At 48.5% G+C, this 16,452-nt stretch overlaps 1 protein-coding gene across 1 annotated transcript in view; it reads left to right on the plus strand.

Annotated features, from left to right (window-relative positions):
- The first annotated feature begins 5,883 nt into the window (after positions 1-5,883).
- The window catches only part of PIK3R6 (phosphoinositide-3-kinase regulatory subunit 6), a 42,428-nt gene continuing 31,859 nt past the window's right edge, over positions 5,884-16,452 (plus strand). The window contains exon 1 of the mRNA XM_036452197.2: positions 5,884-6,021. The gene's annotated coding sequence lies outside the window, so the exon portion shown is untranslated. The remainder of the gene's footprint in view (positions 6,022-16,452) is intronic.

Genomic DNA, 16,452 nt, shown 5'->3' on the forward strand with positions numbered 1-16,452 from the left:
GAGTGGCTACAGTAGGACCAAAGGGACTGCTTGGGGTGGCAGGAAAGTTGTAAAACCGTAGCATAGTGATAGTTTCACAACTTGCTACATTTACCAAAAATCATTAAGCTTCACCCTTGGGAGGGGTGGATTTTGTGGTGTGTAAGTTATACCTGAACAAAGTAATTAGAGAAAGAATGAAGCAGTTAAAGGAAGAAAACAAAAGAGTGGACTAAAGTTAAATTATAGGAGAGGCGTCACAGAGGAAATGTCCTCTAACTTGAAAACTTGTCAAGTTGACTGTAGGTACCGTATTTTCCGGAGCATAAAACGACCCCCTAATTTTTAGTTAAAACATAGGTTTAGGCCTATATTCGCTGTATAAGACTACCCCCCACTTCAAAGAAAAGACTTACTTTGCTGTCAAGATCTGCAGGTAATTTTTGTGCAATTTTGGTCTTTTGCCCCCGATTTTCGGTTGACTTTTTTTCGTTTCAAAAGTCGTTTTATATGCCAGAAAATACGGCGTACTTAAAAATAACTTGTTTAACACGATGCACAAAATAGTTAGCGTCCCCCAGAGGAAAAACTAAAATGGGGACCAGCCTCCTGAGGGAAACAACCTCAGGGCAGACTCAAGTCAGCAAGGTGAGCCGTGTGACACCACCAGGGGGCAGCATTCCTCCGCCCCTCCCTCCCCAGCAGAGCTGAGAATGGCTAGGCTGGCCAAAGAGGGGAGTCTGTGAGATTCAAGCCTAGACCCCCAGGCTTCACTTCCAGACTTTCCGAATGGCACCTTCAAAATGGCCTCTGTGTGCAAAACTGTGAAATGTAACTCAACTGCTGCGCAAATACCTTTTTTTTTAAAGTCCATTTTGCTCATTTTAGTCTTTAAAACATTGCATATCCTCCATTTGCCAATTATTTGTACTACAAGGGTCCAAAATCATACTTATGGCCACAGGATTGCAGTCGGGACGGAATAAAGCCTTAAAACGACACCTTTTTGTTCCATAGCCTCACACTTACCATGCAAGGAAAACTGACTCAACGTTGTGAGAGCTGAAGCAGTGCATCTGAACAAAGAGAAAGAACAAAACAAGTAGCAGTTCCCGCCAGCGGGAGGCTGGCCTGGCCGCACAGCCCGGCCCTGCACAGTCCCTCAGGGCTGAAGCAACGCACAAGGACAGGGTAGGGAGCATGGGGGAGAAGCAGGGGTGGGACAGACAGACAGGAAGAGATCGCAGGAAGCAGGTAGCAGGAGCCCTGGAATAACACCTCACCCCTGAGCCCCCAGCAAGAGCCTCCGCAGGAGGAGGTCTTGATGAGGGAAGGCAGGGCCAGTGCGGGGAAGCAGAAAACGCAAAGCTGATTGGGGGCAGAGTTTCAGTTTTACAAGATGAAAAGACTGGACATGGATGGCGGTGGTGGTTGCACAACAATATGAATGCACTTTAAACCACTGAACTGGACACGCCTGGCTGCTCTCTGGCTCTCTACACTCGCACTCTTTGTGTGAAGTCACGGTTGGGTTGATAGGCTGGCATTGTGATATTCATGCTCAATCTCACCAAGAATGTGTACCCTGCAGAACTGGTATCCAGTCTCTTGAGAGCAGTAGGTTCTTCAATATTAGTGATTGAGTCCAGTTCCTCATACAAGAGCCTATGCACACATCCATGGCGTTTTCAAAGGTAGCGCATCTCACAAACATGAGACAGAGTTTTCACATCTGAGAACCGTGGATGCACAAATAAGGCCGAGCCTATGAGAAGCAGAGGAAATAAAGACTGGTTCTCGGCCAGGAGGGGTCCCCGCAGCCTTTGGAAACGGGATTGGGGGCTAGGGGGCGATTTCATTGGTCCAACCACTAGGGAGCACCACTAGCATTTACTGCACTGGGGCCACAAACAACAAGAATTTTACATCCAAAATACCAAATAGCACTGGCTTTTACTCCGTATGTGGAAACGGAGGGTTTCAGTGGGCAGTAAAAAAAACTGACTCCTGATTTCGTGTGCAAGTATTCTGATAGGTAACCGAACTACACGTTTAAACAGCCCCTGTAAGCTACGAGTTCGTCAGAAGTAGACAAAGTTCTAGTGGATGATCCTTTTCTGTTCTCAAGACCTGCAACTAAATGAACCCAAGTTCAAATCTGACACTAGTTCATCAGAGAAAAGACAATTAAAACCACAATAAGATACCACCTCACACCTGTCAGAATGGTACCATCAATGAACCAACAAACAACCAGTGTTGGAGAGGATGTGGAGGAAACGGAGCCCTCTTGCCCTGCTGGTGGGAATGCAGACTGATGCAGTCACTGTGGAAAACAATATGGAGGCTCCTCAAGAAATTAAACATGGGATTGTCTTATGACCCAGTGATTCTACTTCTGTGTATATATCTAAAGAAACCCATAACGCTAATTTGAAAGAATACATGCACCCCTGTGTTCATTGCAGCTACTTACAATAGCCAAGCTATGGAAGCAAACCAGTTGCCCATCAATAGGTGAATGGGTAAAAAAGTTGTGGCACATACATGCAATGGAACAGTATATATAGATATAGATATAGATATATAGATATAGATATAGATATAGATATAGATATAGATATAGATATATATTGATATATATTGATATATATTGAAATCTTACCATTTGCAACAGTATGGATGGACGTAGAGGGTATTATGTTAAGTGAAATAAGTCAGTCAGAGAAAGTCAAATACCCTAGGATGTCACATGTATGTGGAATCTAAAGAACAAAATAAATGACAAACAAAACAGAAACAGACTCATAGGTATAGAGAACAGACAGACGGTTGCCAGAGAGGAGGGGATCTGGGGACTGGGTAAAAGGTGAAGGGGTTAAGAAGCACAAATTGGGGTTACAGAATGGTCAGGTGAATATAAAGTATAGCACAGGGAATGTAGTCCACAATATTGTACTAACCATGCCTGAGGCCAGGTGGGTACTTGAAATATTGGGAGAAGACCACTTTGTAAAGTGTATGATTGTCTACCCACTAGACTGTACACCTGACACTCATGCAGAATAATATTGAATGTAAACTGTAACTGAAAAAAAAGTCCAGGAAATAGCTGAGCCATATTTGTCTGAATAGATGGGACCAGAAGAGGGATGAGGCTGGGCCAGGAAAGATCAGTAATTCACAGCCCCAGGCCGAGCTGCAGGAGCAGCTCCCAATGGCCAGGAGGCCTCTGCTCCTTGCAGGGGACAGCTCTGGAGTGTGGACAGGCACCAAGCCTCCCTCTATGGCCGCCACACCCCGTGCAGTTACAGACTCGGCAGCTGATAAGGAGCAGGGCGGCCACAGAGGCATCACCAGCTTGTGACTTCCGATTCAGTTAGGCCCCCGCTGATAAGAATGGCCACACTGCCTGCCTCTGCTCAGTCCTGAACCCGCGGGGGCTGAGTTCTCAGTCCTTATTCATCTCACCCTTCCCAACCTCTCCCTCCCTCCTCCTCCACCCCTCTCTCCCTCCATTCACCCATTCACCCATTCACCCATTTACTTTATCTAAGGGGCCCAGCGTTCTCTTAACGTGCTCTTATCCTGTGATGAGTAGAGCGATGATTACTTCCTCTCTGCTTTCCCAGAAGTTACAGTGGACGGCCAGAGGGGCGAGGCAGAGCTGTGACCTAAGAACCCCAATACAAAGATGCAAAACAGAATGTGAGTCCAGTCACACAAAAGGGGACAGAACAGTACATGTGGGGGGAAGCAGAGGCATAGAGCAAATTATTTACATTTCAGGCCTCTTTTTTCTTTTCTTTTCTTTTCTTTTTCCCTTTTTTTGTGTGTGTGGTTTTTTTTTGTTTTGTTTGTTTGTTTGTTTTTTGTTAATCCTCATCCAAGGATGTTTTTTCCACTGACTTTTGGAGATAGTGGAATGGAGGGGGAGAGATATACAGAGAGAAACATCCGTGTGAGAGAGACACACAGACTGGTTACAGCAACGAGGTACATGCCTTTGACCAGAACCAAGCCTGGGACCCTTCAATCCTTGAGCGGAGGCTCTATCCACGGAATCAAACTGACTAGGGCTGGACCCTTTTCTTTCTTTTTTCTGAATGTCCTCCTCCAGGAAATGAGGGGATGGAACAAAATGCATTCAATCCTTTGCAGAAAAAGGGACTTTTCCTTGGTCGCAAGTGACAGAAACCTAGCTCAAACAGGCCTGATTAAAAAAAAAAAAAAAAAAAAAGGAGGGGGGAGGGAATGTCTTGGATCACATAGTTGGACACTTTCAGAGTGGATCTAGGCCACAGGATCAGCAGAGCTGAATCTAGACATTCAGACAACGCCGTCAGCCACCTGTCCCTCTCCGTTCCCCATGAGGCCAAATCGACAGGAGCATAGAAATCTGTGGGCCTCACCAAGGTCCAGAAATGTGTTGCAGATTCCCCAGAAGACTGTTCGGCTTCAAAATGCCAGAAAAGGAAAGAACCTGGCACATTAGCAGATGGGTCACCTTGGAGGCCAGCTACTCCCCAGCCCTGCCCTCTCCTCATCGCCAAGGTCAGCAGCGACCTGTCCTCCTCATCCATGTCCTCTTTGCCATCCTTGGCAGTGTTGACCATCATCTCCTGAAGCTCCCTCCCCAGCTTCCTGGCCTCCACTCTTCCTCCTGACTTCTTCTTCTGGGCTCTTCTCTGCTGAACGAGGGAGGACTTACAGGGAGCCGGGAGGAGGGCTGGGAAGAGAATGCACACACAGGGGGAGCCCGGGTCACTGAGGAGCTGCAGTGCTCCAGGACTTGGGGAGGAGACAGAGCAATGGGATAGAGCCTGAGGTGGGGGATCAAAGGAGGACCAGATCGAGAAGGTCTTTACAAGTCACGCCAAGGAGTCATGCTGGTCTCCTGAAGGCAACAGGGAGCCATGGAAAGTGTGATGTGATCAGAATGTGTTTCACCGTCAGAAAGAGCCTTCTGGCTGCGAGGTGGAGGCAGCATTCCAGGGAGACATCCGGTTGTTGCCAGAATTCAGGAGGAAGGCCGTGGGGAAGCCCGGGACTTGGTTGGGATGTCTGTAGGGAGGATTCTCCCAAAGGTTGGGAGCCTCTGACCTTGACTTTTCCAAACTAGTCCGGTCCCCGGGGGTGCTTTGCTAGAATCTCTATGTTTATTTAGTCTTTTAGACCCTACCTTGTAGAAGCCTATGTTTTCTCAGGGATACTTGCCCTGCTGGTTGTATCTGGAGGTTAATTTGAGTTCAAGCTGTTGTTATAATAAAAGCCAAAGGAAGCAGGTGACCAGGGCGACTTGGGGGCGATAGCTACGAAGGGCCTCAGCCCTCTCTTTCACAGAAACATAGGTCAGAGCGATCATTCACCCGTCGCTCAGGGTCTGCGGGTCAGCCTCGGCAAACGACGATGGCGGCCTGCTGAAGCCGGGATGGTGGGAAGAGCTCACAGGACTTGGTGCTGCTCAGACGGTAGAGGTGAGGGAGCCAGAGGTGCTAGGGACGGCTCTCAGGTTCCTGATTCAAAGGCAAGGAGCAGAAACGTGGGTGTGGAGGGAAATGACGAGCTGGGTTCAGACGCTTTGGGGTGCCCGAGGTCTCGCTGGCTGCGTGTCGGGAGGCAGGGGGCCTCAGTGTGTCCAGAGCTGGGAAGAGAGGTCAGCTCTCCCTACACCCCTGCCCAGACACCAGCAGGACCTATGGGAGGAGACACAGGTGCCCAGCTCCCGCCCGATCAGAATGAAGAACCTCCGGTGACCGGCGACGGAGGAGGCTGACCACAGAGCAGCCTCGCAGCGGGGTGGGCCCTGGGAGGAACGCTGAGGCCTGAGGGGAAGGGGAAGGGGAAGGAAGAGGAGGGGACAGAGCCGGCCTGTTCAGCCCCGGGCTTTGCTCTGCAGATTGGAGGCTGCCCTTGAGACGGAAAGCACCAGCCTGGCTACTCCAGGGCGTCGCTTCTCTGGGGCTGGCCGCCTCCTCAGGCAGGCCTGTGGGCAGCGCGTCGGCCGAAGGACCTGGGCTGAGCTGCAGCAGCCGAGCCGAGGTAGGTGCCGGTGGGAGCCGGGTCTGCAGGGAAGGAGCGGAAGCGGCAGGTCAGAGCAGAGCAGAGGGGGTGCCTGGAGGAGGGAGGCTGCACGGGGGTCCAGGGAAGGCCTGAGACAGCCTTGGCCCTAAGGAACGCAGGCCCAGCCTCTCTGAGGCTCACTCAGACCTGGCGGCTCCTGGGACCCTGAAGATTGCAGCCACGTGAAGATGGTTCGGCCCATTTTCTCAAGAAGAAAGGACCTATTCTTTCTTCTCCGAATTGTGCAAATGCCAATAATCATTAGGACTAATGTACACGCCCCTTCTGTGCTGTAGAGTGCAGTCCCCATCCCCCTGGATCCTCACGAGCAGTCGCCGGTGGGCTGGAAACGTGTTCTGATGCCCATTTTATAGGCCGAGAGACTAAAGCTTAGAGAGATGAAGCAATTTACCAAAGATTACAGGGGATTGAGCAACTCAGAGCAACCTTCTGGGCTCCCTCTGCGATCCTCGGCCCAGCCCTCTCCCGGGGAACTTGGGACCCGTGAGGCCAGTCTGGCCTTTCTCTACACACGTATGAACCGAGCATCTTCTACACGTGCAGCCAGGGCCAGTCCAACCCAGGCCGGTCTCCGTCCTCCAGAAGCTGACAGGCTGGGGTGGGGGAGGAGAGGTGGCTACCATTGACTGACAGTGAAGGTCAAATGCGCCAGAGCCGGGGCGGGTGGGGGTGAAGGCGGAGGTTGGCGCTGGATGAGGGTCCCGGAAGGGCCCGGCAGGAGGCGCACCTGAGCCTTGAGGGAGGCAGATGGTTTGTGTGCGAACACGGGGCATCGGGGAGTGGCTGTGAGAGGTGGCGGTAAAGGGCAGAACGGCTGGAGCTTCAATTTGGACGCGAAAAGTGTAGAGTCTGTGGAGGACTTAGAGGTCTGGCCTGTCCATTCCTTCATTGGGTTTTAAGTGGATTTTGAGTGTGATCTCATTTAGTCTTCACGGTAATCCCGTGAGAAGGTGTTATTATTATTATTAGATCTCCTTTTTAAAACTAAATTTTTATTGATCTCAGAGAGAGAGGGAGAGGGAGAGAGATACAGAAACATCAACGATGCGATGATTGCACAGCCCACCCCTGGGATCAAGCCCACAATCCGGGCATGTGCCCTGGCCAGGAATCAAACTGTGACTTCCTGGTTCGTGGGTCGATGCTCAACTACTGAGCCACACTGGCCAGGCTGTTAGGTCTCCTTTAAAGAAAGGAGGGGCAACTGAGGGGCCAAGGTTTTAAGCTACTGGTCCACGTTGCCATGGCAACAGAGCGGGTTGAGCCCAGGCAGCCCAGCGCCCTTGCTGCCCGCCAGGCCCCTTGGCTGCACAGCCGCTCGCCGGGGCCTGCGCGCCCCTCTGTTACCTCCAAGAGATCTGTCTCCCGGACTGGCAGTGAGAGAGAAGGCCATGCCGCGGTCACCGCCACCTCACCTCAGAGCGGCCTTCCAGAGCCAGGTGCTTCCTTCCCGGCGACCGGCAGACACAGGGGAGGAAATGGGCCGCCCCATCCACAGGGGAGCAGGCCGTCCGCTCCCTGGAAAGCCTCATGGGGTGAGGGGTGAGGGATGAGGGGTGAGGGTGAGGAGTCCCTCATTCCTACTCCCTCCCTCCTGCTGTGAGCTTCTACCACATGCTCTGAACCAGAGAACCAGGTGTGCTGTCTGGCCAGCAGGACTGTCTCAATGGAGAAAGGGCCAGGGCACCTGCCCCGACACCCTGGGGCGTGAAGCAGGGATGGCGGGAGGAGGGGAAAGCGGGTTGCTGAGGGAGCAGGGCGGTGGCAGGCTTAGGAGGCCCCCTCTCTGTGCCAGGCTGTGGGCAGAGGGCATGAGGGAGGCCGAGGTGCAGGCCTGGGAAATCCACATCTGTCCCCCCAGGGTTTAGTCCGGAAGGGGTGGCCACAGGGAGGTCTGGGGGTGGTTCTTCCGTCTGAATAGGAGCCAGCAATAAGAGCTCGGGGTGCGGGGGGTGGGCGGGGACCGTCAGAACCCGGGGTCTTCATTGTGAAGCACTGACCCTGAGCCAGGCCTGCTCACATCCTCCCCTGAGTCCTGCCCGCTCCAGCTTCCTCTCCGGAAGCCTTCCCACGCTGCTTGCATCCACTACGGACAGCGGCAGCTGGGAACGCACTCCCGTGTCTCTTCCTGCAACGTCCCCGAGCACCTCCGTGGCTCTGTGGACCGCTCCCTGAGGCGGTGCCCCCTGCGGGTCTGACCCTGCCCCAGGACTGCTCACTGTGAAGGTGCTGGTTTAAGGAGACAGGCCCTCTAAGTCACAATTTATTCATTCACTTACTCATTCACTTATTTATGCATTCATTCATTCACTTACTCATGCACTTGTTCATTCACTTATTTATGCATGCATTCATTCACTTATTTATGCATGCATGCATGCACTTATTGAAGTACTCATTCATTCACTTATTCATGCACTCATTCATTCACTTATTTATGCATGCATTCATTCACTTATTGAAGTACTCATTCATTCACTTATTCATGCACTTATTCATTCACTTATTCATGCATTCATTCACTCACTCATTCTCCTTGCCTCTGGTCTGGTCCTTCTGTCAAGAACAATGAAGGGTCTAAGATTTTACCCTTCTTATGACTAACTGCCAGGGCTGACCGGCAGACCCTGATGAATGATTCCTCTAACACACGTTTCTGTGAAAGAGAGGGCTAAGGGGCTGCTTGGGTTGATAACCAAACAACCCCATTCGCCTGCCTCCTCGGGCTCTTCCTGTAACAGCAGCTTGAACTAAAATGAACTATTAGACACGATCGGCAGGGTAGCATCCTTGAGAAGACACGTGCGTCTGTAGTGTCCTTTAAGCCAGGATGTCTAAAGACCAGACAAAAAGATTCCAGTAAAGCACCAGGAGGCTCAGGCCTGTTTGGAAAAGTCAAGGCAGGGGCTGCTGCCTTCGGCAAGGTCCCTCAGAGGCCCCTGGCCTTTTAGAGATTCCTCCTCACAGACTTTCCAATCAAGACCCGTGCTTCCCCACAACTAGCAAGTTTGCTTGCCACCGTTTTAAGGACATTGGCAGGAAACATGAGACTCCAGGTCAAAGACAAAGGCCTTTATTACTCACGGCACAATCAGAACATGAGTGTCATGTCCCCTCTTGGGGGGACAGCACGGAGGTGGGGCCCTTGAACGCTGTCCCAACCCAGGAGCCGGAGCTCGGGAAACCCCGTTTTCACAATGAGCTGCCAGCAAATCTTCGCCCTAAAAAGAGACGTTGTCTCTATCACACTGAATGGCAAGTACCGATCATTCAACGATCTTTCCCGAGGGCCTTCTCGGTGGCGTGAACCTGGTGGGGTGATGGGGACACGCCACGGAGCTTGCATTCTAGCGGGGCAACCGGACAACGAACAAACAGGACACATGCGTCCTGTGCTACGGAGAAGCAGAATGCCCGTGGAGCCTTGTCAGACGATTCCCACGGGCACCATGGGCCGCTGGAGCCCAGCTGACTTCATTTTTTATTCCTTTTCTATTTTTAAAATTTATCTTTATTGTTGAAAGTATTGCAAATGTCCCTTTTCCCCTCCATTGACTCCCTCCAACTTGGACCTCCCTCTTTCCCCGGCCGACCGCACCGCTGCCTGTGTCTGTGTCCATGGTTATGCATACACTTTTAAGGCTGGCCACAGACTAGGACTTATAACACGATGGCTCCTTCTGGGAAAGGGCACCGGGGGGGGGGGGGGGGGGGGGGGCTGAGGAGAGGTGAGGAGGACACTTTATCCCACTGTCCAGCCCCTGCTGCCTTCTCTGTTTAGCACAGGCTGGTGTTCGATGTGACAGGTGAGTTTTAAGAATACGCTAGGCCGAGCGGGCCCCTGGTTCCCGGTGTGCGTCTGTGAAGCGGGTATGTGGTCGGCAGGCTGTGGGCCTTGGGTCTGTGAGCGACCAGTGCGCATGTCTCTGTGGTCACCGGGAAGTCACGGGCTGGTTAGACCTCTGGCTCCTAAGGGCCAGGGCCACGTCACTCCTTTCTCTCTGTGCTCTCCGCCCTCACCATGTCTGCCGCGTGGCTGGTGTTCCACAGACGCTCTTCCATGTCCTCAGCATCCTCGGTCTCCCAGAGCTTTGTCAGGAGCTAGGGCCTCTGAGCAGCCCAAATGCCTGTTCCATGTCTGTGGGTGCCAGTGTCATACTCTGTGCATAGAGCAGCTCCTCAGGCTTTGTCTCATTCAAGACAAGCCCGCGGCTCCTCTGGCTCCCCAGCCTCCCGCACCCCGGCAGCTGGACGGGAAACAGACAGCGCAGACAGGGCTGCAGGCTGCCGCCAGCAGCGGGGTCCGTGTGCATGTCAGAAAGAAGCATTCCTTCATCCGAGCGGACAAATCACAGCGAGCGCCTCTTTGGACGGATGGATGACAGTGCCCCGCCCTCCCTGGCTGGGTAAATTACCCAGAGGCCAGTGAGACAGTGGGCTGGACAGCAGCCCCCATCCAAATAAGCTGGTGCCCTCGGTGTGAGTGCTTGGGTTTTATAAAGCTGCGGGAGCACCGTTGAATGAGCTGGTTTCCTTTTTTTGTTGTAAAATTCTAGAATCTGGGTAAAAAAACAAACACACAAACTAATTGAGTGTAGAAGCATGTGATGCCATTTGCAAAGTAAGATGTGGGCTTCTCTTTTTAAAATAGGGGTGTCGAACTCAATCAGAGAAGGGGCCAAAATCTAAAATCCAGCCTAAATTGCGGGCCAAATGGTTTACTGAACAGTCATAAACTGTCATTGTGATGGAAACGCAGCGGAGTGCAGTGATGACAGTGCAGTGCAGGCCACATTGCAAGGCCTGGCGGGACGGATTTGGCCCGCGGGCCTTGTGTTTGACACATGTGTTTTAAAAGATACTTTAAACCAGAGGCTCGGTGCACAAAATCTGTGCAGGAGTAGGCGGCCTTCCTTCCACCGGGTGCCAGCACTGACTTCCCTCTGGCACCCGGAACCCGGGCTTCCCGCCTGCTCCAGCTTCATCCGGAAGGATGTCTGGAAGGACGTCTGGTCTAATTAGCATATTACCCTTTTATTATTGTAGGTTACTGTAGATTCGCATACAGTAAAACTGACTACTTTTGCTCTGTAGTCCATGAGTTTTAACACCGGTGCAGATTTCCCCACCAGCAGGACCCAGAGCAGTTCCATCTCCCAAAAGCTCCCTCCTGCCCCCTGCAGCCCACCCCTGGCCTTACCGAGCCCCTCACATACTGCTCTAGTTTCTGACGCTGTCATTCTCCCTTTTCTAAAATGTCATGGAAGCAGACAGCAGGTAACCTTTTGAGTCTGGCTTTTTATTTTTTCCACTCAGCACAACATCTTTGAGATTTATTTGCATGTGTCCATAGTTCTCTCTCCTTTTCTTATAAATCTTTATTGTTGAAAGTATGACATGTGTCCCTTTCCCCCCCTCCCCTCCTCCCCCAAATCTTCACCACCCCATTGTCTGTGTCTGTAGGTTATGCATGTATGCATATGAGTTCATTGGTTGATCTCTTCCCCCCTCCACCCACCCTTGCCTTCCCTCTGAGGTTTGACAGTCTGTTCGCTGTTTCTAGTTCATTTCTTTTTATCGCTAATATCCCACTGTGGAGGTACCATAGTCTCCTTACCCGTTTCCCCATTGAAGACATGGGGTTGTTTCCGGTGAGGGACAGCTATAACTAGAGCTGCTCCACACACCCACGAACAGGATTCTGTGTGAGCCTGAGGGTTCACGTCCCTGGAGGAAATCGTTAGGAGCGGAATTGCAGGATCAAACAGTAAATGCTGTTTAACTTCGGGAGAAATTGCCCAGCTGTTTCCCAGAAGGGCTGTGCCATTTCACATGGCCCCAGTAGTGAGAGAGGCCCAGCCCCCCACGCCCTCCCCACACTTTGTATTGTCCACTTTCCAATCTCAGTCATTCTAATGGGCATATCGTGGCCTCTCATGGTTTTAACTGCTTCTCCCCAATGGCAATTAACATGTGTTTTTTTCTTGCTTTTCCATCCACATATTTTTTGATGAACAGTTTAAATATTTTGCCATTGGGAATATTATTTGTTTTCTTATTATTAAATTCATATATATATATTTCTTATTATTAAATATATGTGGTATATATTTATATATAATCTCTCTCTAGAGCACATGTGTCAAACACAAGGCCCGCGGGCCAAATCCGCCCCGCCAGGCCTTGCAATGTGGCCTGCACCGCGCTGTCATCACTGCACTCCGCTGCGTTTCCATCACAATGACAGTTTATGACTGTTCAGTAAACCATTCGGCCCGCGATTTAGGCTGGATTTTAGATTTTGGCCTCTTCTCTGATTGAGTTCGACACCCCTACTCTAGAGAGAGAGAGAGAGAGAGAGAGAGAGAGAGAGAGAGAGAGAGAGAGAGAGAGATACAAGTTCTTTGTCAGCTATGTGATTTGAAAATATTTTTTCCAAGTCTAAACTTTGTCTTTTCATTTTCTTAAAGTTATATTTCACAGTGCCTAAGTTTTTAATTTTTGTTAAGTCCAATTTATCAAATTTTCTTCTCTGGATCATGTTTTTGGTTTTATATCTGGGAACTCTTTCCCTAATCCAAGGTCACAAAGATGTTTCCTATGTTTTCTTCTTTGAATTTTTGGTTTTACATTGGTTTTGTTTGTTTGGTTGTTTGTTTTGTTTGATTTGTATTTTAACACTCACATCTATATGATACATTTGGAGTTCATTTTGGATTCAAGTGCAGGTCTGAAGTTGAGATACTTTTGTCTTTTTCTTTTTGTATATCGATGACGAGTTGTTCCATACCATTTGCTGAAAAAATGATTTTTTTCTCCATTGTATTGTCTTTGCAACTTTGTAAAAAAAAAAAAAAATCAACTGGCCATATCTACGTATGTCTATTTTGGAACACTCTACTCTGTTCCGTTGACCTGTGTCTTTGTCTGTGTCCAGTTCTTCACTAAAAACTTTATATTAATCATGAAAACAGGGAGGGTGGGAAATCCTCAAATGATTTTGTGGGGGGTTTTCCCAAAATTGTTTGGCTATTCCAGTATTTCTTTCTTTGGGGGCTATTTTAAGTAGCATTGTGTTTTAAATCTTGATTTTCAATATTTTATTTTATTTTAGAATATATAAATACTGCAGGCCCAGGGCATAAAATTTATGCATGGGTGGGGAGGGGGTGTGTCCCTCAGCCCAGCCTGCACCCTCTCCAATCTGGGACCCCTCAAAGGATGTCCAACTGCCCTCTCACAATCCAGGACTGCTGGATCCCAACTGCTCACCTGCCTGTCTGCTGGATTTCCCCTAACCACTTCTGCCTGCCAACCTGATCACCCCTAATCACTCCCCTGCCAGCCTGATCGATGCCCAGCTGCTCCCCTACCAGCTTGATTGCCCCTAACTGCCCTCCCCTGCAGGCCTGGTCCCTCCCTACTGCCCTTCCCTGCTGGTCATCTTGTGGTGGCCATCTTGTGTCCGCATGGGGGCAGCCATCTTTAACCACATGGAGGCAGCCATCTTGTGGGTTGGAGTGATAGTCAATTTGCATATTACTCTTTTATTAGGTAAGATGACTAATGTTGTGTGCTGACATTTGTTCTTTGGCCTGCCACAGTTTCCAATATTGTGTTGAATTGTTGCATAAGAGTGGCCTCTTCCTAGTGGTTTAGGGGAAACATCCAGTCTTTTCTATTAATGTTAGCTGTGATGTTTTTTGGTAAATGTCAAAAAAGTTCCCTTATATTCCTAATTTGCCAAGTTTTTAAAATCATGAATGAGTGTTAAAAATTGTCAAATGCCTTTAATGCATCAATTGATAGGATCGCATGGGCTTTCTCTTTTAGGCTCTACTGTAATATGGTAGATTATATATTTTGACATCTGAATATTGAACTGGTCTTGCATCCCTGGGATAAACTCCTTATTCTTTTTCTGTTTTGATGAGAATTTTTTCATGTATGTCCATAAGATATTGATCTTTTTTTGGTCCTGTCTCTGTCTGGTTTGAGTATCAGGAGAATGCTGGGTTCAGACACTGAGCTGGGAAGTATTTCCTCCTCTTTCATTTTCTGGGCCCACGGCTTATTTTAAAATGTGCTGTTTAATATCCAAGTATTTGAAGATTTCCTGGTTACCTTTATGTAACTGGTTTCAAGTTTAATTTCATTATAATCAACAAACCTACTTTGCGTAATCTCCATTATTTTAAATGTGTTTAGGTTTGTTTGATGGTCTATGCCCTTGCTGGTTTTCTACCTGCTTATTCTATCAATTATGAAGAGAATACTGTGAAAACCAGCCTTTAGTTTTACTAGTTTTACCATCGCGTATTCTGAATCCCTGTCGGTAGTGCATACCTACTTGGGATTGTTATATCTCATTCATTAACTGGCCCTTTCATCATTATGTAATTTCCCTGCTTATTCCTGGTAATTTTCCTTGCTCTGGAATCTATTTGTCTCATTTTCATCTGAAACCATTTCAGCTTTCTTTTCATTAGTGTTTGTCTAGTATATGTTTTCTGTTCTTTTGTTCTGAACCTACCTGTAACATTTCAAAGTGAATTTATTGTAAATAGTATAAAGTTGGTTCAGGTTTTATCTTTTCATTGATGTTGACAATCACTGTCTTTTAATTGGTGTTTAGATGTTTAATGCAATTATTGATATTTAGGTGTATCATTTTATTATTTTTTCTTGTTTTTTTTGTTTTGTTTTGTTTTGTTTTTTTCTTTCTGGTGTTTTTCCCCACAGACTGGGGTGGGGGGGAAGCAATAAGGATTCTCCCAGTGCCCTTGGGACATGGTTCCTCAGTCCAAGAGATGGCCCCTTCCTCCTGACTTAGGGACCTGCATGGCCCCCACAGCCATCACTGCTGTGGCTGCTGCTGCTGCTGCTGTGCAGGATTCCTAGGGGCGATAGCAGGAGGACAGGAAAAAGAAAGAAGGAATCTCCCCCCCCCCCCCCCCCCCATTCCTCCAATCCTTAGGGGATCCTTTTCTGCTTGTTGGGCCAGAAAAAGAAAGCTTTTCTCCTAGATCTTTCTGTCCGCCCTCAGTGTGCAGTTCAGGCTGCCTCTGTGTCCAGGCCAAGGTGCAATGAGGGGAGGGAGAGGGGAGAGAGCAGAAAGCTCGCTGCCAGTTGCTCTCCCTTCCAGGACCCGCTCCTTCCCCGCTCTGCTTGCTGTATTTGCTTTGCAGAGTCCTCAGAGCACTGTTGGCTGCTGGAGCACAGTGTCCAGAGCTTCCAGCTCACTCAGTGGGGGAGTCACAGGGGACTGTTCTTGCTCCATCTTCACCAGATCTAGAACCTCCAACATCACATTTTGATGTTTAGCTTTTCCTGACTTTTTCAGTGCATATGTGCAGAGTTAGAAATATGCTTTTGAAATCTAATGTGTTCAAAGGGTGCCCATTGTTTTGTTACCAACTCTTTAAAATGAACACTTAAAAATCTTTTCAATTCAATAAATATAGACGTACATCATCGTGTTTATGCCTGCGTAGTATTCCGGTGTACTGGTTACTCTAATTTGCTTCATCGATATTCTCTAGTCGGGCCTTTAAGTTTCTCCTGGTTCTCTCTCACCACAAACAGTGTTTTCACGAGCATTGCTGCACACACGCCTGATTCACTTAGCATACATTTCTAAAAGTGGAATTTCTTGGACAAAAAGTGAGCACATTTTGATGTTTTCATCTTTTCTAATCTTTGCCAAAGTCATATCACATTTTAATTTTCATTCCTATGATTATATCAATAGGCTAAGGTTGCTACGAGTCCATTATCATTTTAATACATTAAATTCAACTAGTTGATATTTAGTTAGAATTTGTACATATATATTTATGAGTAAAATATACATACCATAAAATTTACCATTTGAACCATTTTAAAGTGTATAGTTCAGTGACATTAAGTAAATACCAATGTGTAATCCACACCACTACCCATTCCTAGAATTTCTTCATCATCCCCAGAAGAAACTCATTCAACACCAGCTCCTCATCCCTCCCTCCCCCAAGCCCCTAGGCACCTCCGTTATACTTTCTGTCTCTGTGAATTCGCCTTTTCTTAGTGCCTCACGAAAGTGCAATCATAATATTTGTCATTTTGACTTATTTGAATTAGCATGTTTCCGAGGTTGATTTAAATAGCAGCATGGTTTCATTCTTTTGAAAGGCTAGATAGTTTTTCATTATATGTATACACCCATTTTGTTTATTCATCATCTGTTGAGGGGCATTTGTGGTGTTTCCATCTTTGAGCATTTTGAAGGATGCTGCTGTGCAAGTATCGGTGGGAGTCCTCATTTTCAATTCTTTGGGGGATTTACCCAGGAGTGGAGTTGCTGGGCCATCTGATGACTCTGTGGAACTCTTTGAGGACTGCCAGACAGCT

The sequence above is a fragment of the Pipistrellus kuhlii genome, unplaced genomic scaffold (assembly GCF_014108245.1).
Source record: "Pipistrellus kuhlii isolate mPipKuh1 unplaced genomic scaffold, mPipKuh1.p scaffold_m20_p_23, whole genome shotgun sequence".
NCBI classification, from domain to species: domain Eukaryota; kingdom Metazoa; phylum Chordata; class Mammalia; order Chiroptera; family Vespertilionidae; genus Pipistrellus; species Pipistrellus kuhlii.